The 9,261-nt window shown below is 38.4% G+C and overlaps 1 pseudogene across 1 annotated transcript in view; it reads right to left on the reverse strand.

The window, feature by feature from the left end:
- Window positions 1–9,261, reverse strand: part of LOC144653799 (uncharacterized) — a 40,217-nt pseudogene that overhangs the window by 14,361 nt on the left and 16,595 nt on the right. The window contains exons 3-4 of the transcript XR_013570826.1: window positions 2,538–4,578; window positions 1,749–1,889 (exon numbers count right to left, since the gene is read on the reverse strand). The product of XR_013570826.1 is annotated as an uncharacterized LOC144653799 (transcript). The remainder of the gene's footprint in view (window positions 1–1,748; window positions 1,890–2,537; window positions 4,579–9,261) is intronic.

The raw sequence follows: 9,261 nt of genomic DNA on the forward strand, positions 1-9,261 counted from the left end.
AAGAATGGTGGTCTAAGAATGCCACATGTTAAAACTCTTATCGATACCCAACGCATTATCTGTCTTAAAAAATATATTGAGGATTACGACAGCCCATGGAAACACTTTCTTTCGTTCTTTCTCAAGGACTATGGCGGAAAATTTCTCTTATACTGCAATTTCAATCCTGCTGACCTACCAGACCACATTCCCAGCTTTTACAGAGACTGTCTTGATGTCTGGTCAAAATTAACGACCAAACCTGCCGAGTCCCGTGGCGAAGTTCTAAACCAAATCCTCTGGAACAATCAATTCGTACGCATCAACGGCAAACCTATTTTTTACAGAAGACTATTCTCAAAGGGTATCACTTTCATTTCTGACATTCTGACCAAGAACGGCAAGCTAAAGCCTTGGCCCTCTTTTGCGACAATTGGGCTTACGCTTATTGAATTTTTCTCACTACTGGGTATTTTTGACTCTCTTCCTTCTCCGTGGAAAGCCCTAATTAACTCGAATGGGACTCCTATTGAATCTTACATCCCACCTGTATTGCAACATACCCTCTATTTAAATGGTAAATGCTTTCCGCTTGATTCGATTAACTCGAAAAAGCTATACTGGGAATTGGTGGAGACGATTCAAGTAGACCCAGCGGCACGACACAAATATACAACATTATTTCACAATCACGAGCTAGACTGGGAAACATTTTACTTAATTCCACATGTCGTTACAATTGACACGAATACAAAAATTTTCCAATACAAAATTCTCAATCGGATACTGTACACCAACAAATCTCTATACAAAATGAAAATAGTCAGCTCTCCTCTTTGTACTTTCTGTCACACGTCTGAGGAATCTCTCGAACATCTTTTTTGTTATTGTAAACATAGCATCGACTTTTGGAAGTCCGTTGTTCTTTGGCTAAAATCCATAGACATAAATATTGACTTTTTAAATGATTACGATATCATTTTCGGCCTAGCTCAAAAGAATCTCAATTGGACCCTTCTAAATCATATTATTATTATTGGTAAACAGGTCATTTACTCTAACCGGCTCAAGAATATTCTACCCCTTTTGCCACATGTTATCATAAAAATAAAATACATTGAATCAATTGAGCGATCCATTGCCCTAAAAAATAACAAACTGAAAACTCACGTTGAAAAGTGGAAGCCAATTATCAACTCTTTGTAATATAATGTATAAGATTATTAAGTTTTTTGGAGATTAGGTGTTTAACATGTAATTACTTACCGTAATTACTTTTGTAACGTATAACGTAAGTAATGTAGTATGTTTGTGTAACATAATATAATGTACTGTGTAATGTAATATATGTAGGGTTAAACAAATGTAATGTACTGTAGTGTAAGTCTTCTAAAGCATTAAAGTAAAAAAAAAAAAAAAAAAAAAAAAAAAAAAAACTTGACGTTTTTAAAAAAGAACTTAAAACAGTGCTTTTTAGAGAGGCCTTTTTATATTAATCATATTTTATTTTTTAATCCAAAGTAAACTGTAGCCTTTTTATATTAATCATATTTTATTTTTTAAATTCAAAGTAAATTGTAATTTATTTAATTTAATTAATATTTTACTTTTTAACATTGTCAAGCGCCCTTGAACGTATGGAAAGGGCGCTATACAAATGATTATTATTATTATTATTATTATTATTATTATTATTATTATTATTATTATTATTATTATTATTAAACTAACATTTATTACGACAAGTATAATTAAAAAGTGCAACTTACGCAGCAACAAGCTAACAGCATAAGAAACAGTCCCACTGCTCCAGCCACAGCGAGTAGGATAATCAGCCAGGAGGGCATTTTATCGTCAGTTTCTTTTTTGTATTCGGACGCGTCATTACCAGCTAACCCTACTTGCACAACCTGGAGAAATAAAAGAAGAAAAGAACAACTTCATGATCATGATCTTAATGCGCTTAAATTCTCCTACAAGTAGTTTTTTATTTAAGCATATGTAATAAATACGATGGGCGGGTACCTAAAATGACGATTTTTTTTTTTTTTTAATAAAAATTAAAGGTGAACTGTTATCGAAAATGGTGAGCCATGAGCTACAGCATTTGTGCCGTATTTTCTCGATTAAACTGGCGCCGGGTACCGAATAAAGGCCGGGTTTCTACGGTGGAGTTTAAAATAGCCCCGGCTCCTCAAGTGTATATTTGAGGCATAATAAGCGGTAGGTATATCACAGGGGCCCCATACAAGCGGCGTGACTGTTTGTATGTTCGAAATAGAAAGAAATGTATAAGGATTTTGAAAGCGTCTTCATATTATCGTTAACTTATTTCCGGAGTAATGTCTATGTTTAAGTTCAAAATAAACGTAAACCTACCTCAACTGTTGTATTTTGTCGTTTCTGCGGCTCAAAATAGCGAATTTGGGCGATTTGGAGGGTTTTGCGTTGACTGTCAACGCAAAACCCTATATAAGCCATGCACAACGTTCGAATAGTTGTTGACTGTTGAGAAAACTGTGTTATCAAAATATCACGATCAATACAGAAAGATTTACCTTTTCTTCGAAGTCCGGCCCCAGCTGTTTTGTATTTCCATTCTCAAAGAACATCTTAAACATTTCGAAAGCTCTTAAAGTGAGACCCGTATGTACTTCTTTGGAGCCAGGCTCAGAGACATAAAACCACACATCCGCCAGTTCGTCCTTTTTACTTTGGTCGGCACAGTTTCGCTCCACATTGACAAAAACAATCCTGTCGGGGGACACCCTGGTGTCGTTTTTGTCGCGCACGTTCCACGCAATCCTCTCTTTAAATGTATCCTGCTTAGAGCAAAACTCTCCCCAGGTCATTCCGAGCTTTACCTTGATGTACAATGCAGGTTCAGTACTGGTAGGCAGCGTAACTCTTGTTGTCGGCGGCGTCGTTGTTTCTGTGGGCGTCGTTGTTTCAGTGGGTTCGGTTGTCCCAGTGCTGGTTTTTCCAGTGCTAGTTTTTCCAGTGCTTGGTTTTCCAGTACTAGAAATACCGGTTTCGGTTGTTTGAGACCCTGTTGTTGCAGTGCTGGTTTTTGCAGTACTAGAAATACCGGTTTTGGTTGTTTGAGATCCTGTTGTTGCGGGCGAACTTGTGCTGGGTGGAGTGGATGTGGTCGCGGGGGCTGGGGCTGGGGTGGGCTTCGGCTTTGGACAGACGTAAGTAACCGCCACACCGCCGAGGGAAGGGTTCCACTGTCCTACAGTATCAGGTGATGTTGGCGTCTTGAGTCTTATTCTAACACCCGCGTTATAAATATTAAGGTGTGTTTTACATTTAAAAAACGCCCCCAAGAACTGTTTAAGATAATCTTCTGCATCCGGCTTCATGTAGACATAACTATAGCCTCGTACAGTCGAAACGTTCTCGCATTTCAATTTTGTCACTTTGGTTTCCACGTAAACTTGGTTGATGGAAATGTTTCTTATGTTCTCATCTATAAACTGCCAAATGCCTTGACTGAGATTTTTGTAGTGCAAACTGTTCTGGTTATTGACTAACGATGTTACACAGCTTGGAACATACTGAACGAACGACACCTCGAATATCTTTCCTGTTAGAGATTTTGGATCGATGGTAACTCTGTTCTTACTTCTCACAACTGTTACGTTTCCGAGTTTTGCCTTGCTCAGATCTGCAGCAAGAGGACTTAGTGCGTCAGTTAGAAATTCAGACGTCAAAGAGCTTTTTCCAATCTCAATGATCGCCGTTTCGCTATCGGGCACGGTAACATGTACATACTTAAAGTCGCCATCACCGTTCAATTCGTCCTCTACAAACCGCTCCAGTTGTGTCTTAGTTTCTGCCTTGTCGGCAGTTTCTGAGGGCTCAAAGTAACGAAAACGTAAAACAATTTTTCTCCAGGGATGTATGATTTCAATTCAGGGACCACGGAGAAGTTACCAACTTTGCCTGCATCAACTTGACTTTTCAAGTCGCTTAACTCTTCGTATGGGTTGGACGATGATAGATCACTCATCTGAAGACGAACGGTAACCATGGTGATGTTGTCTGCTTCAGAACACTCGATACTCTGAATGTTAGAACCAAGAAAATCAGGGTTGGCGGACATCGTGGTGCTAATGGCATTTACAAATTCTGTTTTCTTGTCAAACCCCTTGTCCACGGCAGAATTGCTGCATGCAGATTTAACTTTGAGAACAACGTCGAATAGAGTTCCAGAATAGAGTGTTGGGTCAACAGAGAAGCCACCAAGCTGTTGATCTGCCATCTCTTGTGCAAGCTTAGTCTTCATGGCTTTTTCGTTTGAACTCAGAGCTGTTACATTCAGAACAGCAATAACACTGCCTGGTTTGAATTCCACGACATCAATTCTAGCGTCCCCAACCATCTTGACAACATCCGAGACCGCTGTTGTTATGTTTGTTGCCAAAGCAACAAACAATGGACTCTGCTTGTCGAAGAGATCTTGGGACCAGGCCGTCTGGGACAACTGTATGGAAATTTGAAAAGAACCATTCAGCGACGGCAGACTGGGGCTGGCGGTGGAGGAGGGCTGGAGTGCTGACTGGGTGGGTGAGATGCTGCCACTAGCTGCTGCTACTATTAAGGAGAAAGTCAGAAGAACTATTAAAGCATAGCATTCTCCAAAGGCTGACTATATACAGCTAATTCGAGAAAGGTTGTCGGAAAAAAAGCAGAAAAGCTCACGCGACAAGACCGAAAGGTAGTATGGGTAGAAGTAGAGAGCTACTGCACGTGCTGAATACTAATAAGATGGCGACATGACAAACGCGAATTTGCACTTTTCCTTTCTCTTCAGACTTGTGGCAACAAGGAACTTTTAGCCACGCTGAATTTTAGAAGAATTTTTCAAAACTCAAAGATACGCGACAGTAAACGTAAAGCCACAGAAAAAGGCAAAAACGTGCAAAAATACAAACTTGTACATTTTCTCCAGGCCAATGTGCACGTTTGTGCTTTTTTCCGACAACCTTTTTGCGAATTAGCTGTATATATATTGGTCTATATTGGCAAACCTACAACCTTAGCTTGTTGAAGGCTTTTACAAGCTGTTTTTTTTGTCTAAGCTAAGAAAATGAGAAGGCATTATCGGTTTTCACGAACCGTGTAATCATGAAGGATTAGACGCTATTTCAGAACACAAACCAAAACACCTCTAGTGCGCGCGACTTTCAAAAGCGAACAGCGAAGTACTTGGAACAACCAACAGACACTAAAATCAAGAGAACTAGAAACTGAAACACTCAATTCTAAAAAAAATGATATTAAACTGATTGTTAGGCCAGGTTGATTGATAGAACGCCTACGGAGCGCGCGCGGTTTGCGCATAATTCGAAAAGTATAAATCAATGTTTCATAGAATAGCCACAGGGCTAGGCTAGAACAATAAAGACTACTTACTTTCAGCTGTTGTCGACTTTGATAGTTGCCTCAGAACAGTTTCGCGCTTCGCCATTTAACAATGAGATTACGAATCCAAGTTTTGCACGAACGAATAGTCAAGCTGTCGCAGCCGAGAATAATTTTCGTTTCAAGGCAACGCGCGCAAGATGGTGTTTTATCAGACTTTTTATCAGTAAACAGACGACAGTGAAAGAACCAATCAGATTCGCGAATTTCCAGTACAACATGCTGAGCTGCCTACACAGTGCATACACAGCATTAGCTATTTTTGGTACACGTATCCGAAACTTGTCGAAAACAGTACTAGCGTTTCCGAGTATTGTTGACACAGCGACGGGATTAACACTTCTAATTAACTGTCAAATGGCTCTTGTCAGTTGAGGACTATTTGAATTTAAAACTGTTTCCACAAGTTTAAAAGGAACCGAAACTACATTGTTTACTGGAAAGTTCTAGCCGGTCGCCAACTTCCCAAAACAAGAAAGTTGGTCATTTTGAAAAAAAAAAGAAAGAAAAAAGAAAAGAGCATCATGATATTATGAATAAAAACATTTACTTGTGCAATAGATCTGCACTTGAGTGTTTTTTTTTAGTTACGCTATTTTTGTCTGTTTGTTTTTGAGTACGGTATTTAACAAGGCGAATTAAATACGGACTTTATTTGTAGCTTTACATGCATTTATAGACAATTTTTGCGGATTGTTAGGCGCACAAAACTGAGAGCGACACTAAAGGCATTTGACTTAAAATAATGCTAACCCATTGCAACAGTAATAACTTATTTGCTATTGTTGACTGAACTCAACGGGGGTAGCTGAGTGATGGTGGAATTGTAAGAAAAATCTGGAGCGGAAAACAACGACAGTCAGCACTGTGAACTGTATTAACAAACTAAATTGCGCAGAATCAGATAATCCGAGAAAAAAAAAGCAACATATTTCACTTCAAGTAAAAAACTGTTTAAAAGATTCCTCCTCGGCGAACATTTTTTTTTTCGTTGGTATAAAAATGAGTTTTCAGCAGGAATTGAAAGGAATTAAAAGAAAATAGATAATCTTGACATAAACCGGTATTCTTTACATGCTTGCTTCTGTATTTTCTAGAAACGTCTTTAGTTTCTAGGAGACGAGCTTAGTCCCGCCGCAATATATGTTATCTCGGCCGTAGCTGGTCCGCTGAGTTTTATCATACAGCAAAGAAACAATCACCACTGCTGTTTGAGACGTTTTGGGTTAATTTTTTTAGCTAGGCTATATTCCGGCAGAGTGCAAAATTATCGTGATGAAAAGAGCAGGAAATTTTTGTTTGTTTACTTTGTAGATATCGTACCACAATATCAAAAAAATTAAATCATTGTTACACTAATTGAACTGAAATTGAGTTCTCCAAATAATTACTGTTCCTCTACGAAGTTAAGTGAAAATGGTTTAAGCCGGTTGTCTTTTTTGTTTCCAGCAGAATTTTTTTCAGGTGATAGTGTCTTAGAACAAGTCGGGGCATGTATAAAATTGTTTCCTTTGCCACCCAGGTTAGAAAACAGGTTCTGTTTGCTTTTTATCTCTTAGTGGGACACGGGGGTGCCTTCGAAAAGAAGCTTCGTGGCCAAATCATTGAGTCACTCAAGCAAAGTCCCAAATGTCTCAGCTACGCGCTGCTGTACTACACACTTGAAACAAAAACGACAAAGAAAATAAAAACACCTACATTGTCCAATATTACTAGCAAGGAAACTCGTAAGAAGTGTGTAAAGTACCGCTTTTCTTTTGACCAAATGAAGCGCATAGCTCTGCAGTCTAGACTTCGAAAGCATCTTCTTTCCGCCTGAAAAGCAAGAGAAACAAAAATCTTTCAGTAAATCTATCAATATGTCTTCTGTTTAAATCTTTATAATCGCAAATTGGAATCATTCGTACGGATTATTTCCGGGCTCAAAAAATCTAATTGTCAAGAAAACGAAATGAAAGCGATGCAAATTTTTAAACAACAGCAAAATAGGTACTTTAATCGCTCTGGTACGTTTTATGGCCGTGGTGAAAACAGCGTTCAGTTCTCCATGATCGCACATATTACCTGGACTCTCAAAGTCGTCCTTCCTTCAGCTGCGCTCTTTCCCGTAACAACGTTTTGACCGGTAAAGGCCTTAGTTTATGCACCGTTGAAGGCCTTTGTAATTGACATCAATACTTTGTTTAGTTGTTTTTTTTTATTACTTGAGCTTATTGTAACTTTGTGGATTTATGAATGTCTTAGCTATCTTATAAGTCGAACTAAGATTCTAAAATTGGTAAAACGGGGGACTAAAAACCAAGGTTAGTTGTACTTACCACGTCGATTGAGGTTCGCTTTGGAAAGTGAAACTACGAAACACTCGAGATTCCGAAAAAAAAAGATAATCATGCATATTACGTCACGCATTCTAAGAAATTTTAATTTCTTATAATAAAATACGTGACGTCTCTACATGTCGTCAGTGAGACATTAAATTTCCTTGCTTTAATTAATTAAATGAGAAATTTTAGTCAAGTTACTCTAACTAGGGCTTTCCACAAGTTGCTCGTAATTTCCCAAAAAGTTGCTCAAAAGTTGCTCCAAAAATCCCAAAAAGTTGCTTCTGATAATAAAAGTTGCTCGAAAGTTGCTCCTTAAAATCCAAAACGCTGCTTTTAATCAAGAGAATTTCTCTAAATATATGCTAAGTTCCCTTTGAGGGTATACGTAAGATTTCTAAGCAGGGTTATTCATTTTTACAGCAAAAAAAGTATCTTAATAACATATTAAGGGAAAATATTTCTTTAACTGAGAAAAATCGTGAAGATATCAATGACGTCATGTTTGCTGACGAGTTTTGTAATGTTTTAATGCAAAATGAGCCGATAGTTGAAACGTCTTCAGATGTTCCTCGAAAATCTTCGGAAACGTTCGTATTGCCTTTGAACAACACTCGGTTGATCTTCGGTCTGAAAATTGCTCAAAATCCAACAAGTTGCTCTTGAGGAAAAAAGTTGCTCGAAGAGGAAAAAGTTGCTCGAAATATGAAAAGTTGCCAAAAAGTTGCCGAGCAACTTGTGGAAAGCCTTAACTCTAACTCTGGAGTTGTCCTTTATTAAAATTGTTTAGCTTTATTAATTAAGAGGGCCTTGAAAGGAGGGGAAGGGCTTGTAAAATTTCATTTCCCATCCAAAATTTTGCCCAAATCCCATTTCCCAGCCTATTGTTTTGTTATTTTTCCAAATCCCAGTCCCTGTTCTATTGTTTATTTGTTTGTAATTTCCAATCCCAGTGACCCAAATCTAATTTTCTCAGTGAACATTTACCCAAATCCCATTTTATAACTCGAATCCCGGTTCTTGCAACTCACCACGGTTGCCCATTGATTAGAGTAACAAAACAGATCACGTATTTGAAAGCCTTTTTTCGCTCTTATCCTGAGAATTAATGATCGTGTTAGAGTTTCTGACGAGATAAGTTTAATTTGCACTGTGCTGTTTACTGAAGTGCTGAAAATCAGTGAACTATCAATTATTAACTTGGCAAATTAAATATTCAATCTACCCCGATAACTCGAAACCCCACTAACTCGAACGGTTTTTCGTTTCCCTTCAGAGTTCGAGTTACCGGGGTTCTACTGTATTTTTCTCTTATCCTGGTCTAGTCCTACTGCCTTCTCGCCTGCGGACTCACATGTTCCTTAACTCAACTCTCGGGTCCAAAGGCCACTGAGAATAGATTTCCATTGTTGCTTGACAGATAACCATCCTGTTATTGGACACCTTTTTTTTTTTTCATCAAAGGAGGCGCGAAGAGAAAAGGAGAGAGGAGGGGGAGGTGGTTAAAACCCGAAGCAGATAAAAACGAGTG

This window comes from Oculina patagonica, chromosome 1 (assembly GCF_052425735.1).
Source record: "Oculina patagonica isolate OP01 chromosome 1, crgOcupat, whole genome shotgun sequence".
NCBI lineage: Eukaryota > Metazoa > Cnidaria > Anthozoa > Scleractinia > Oculinidae > Oculina > Oculina patagonica.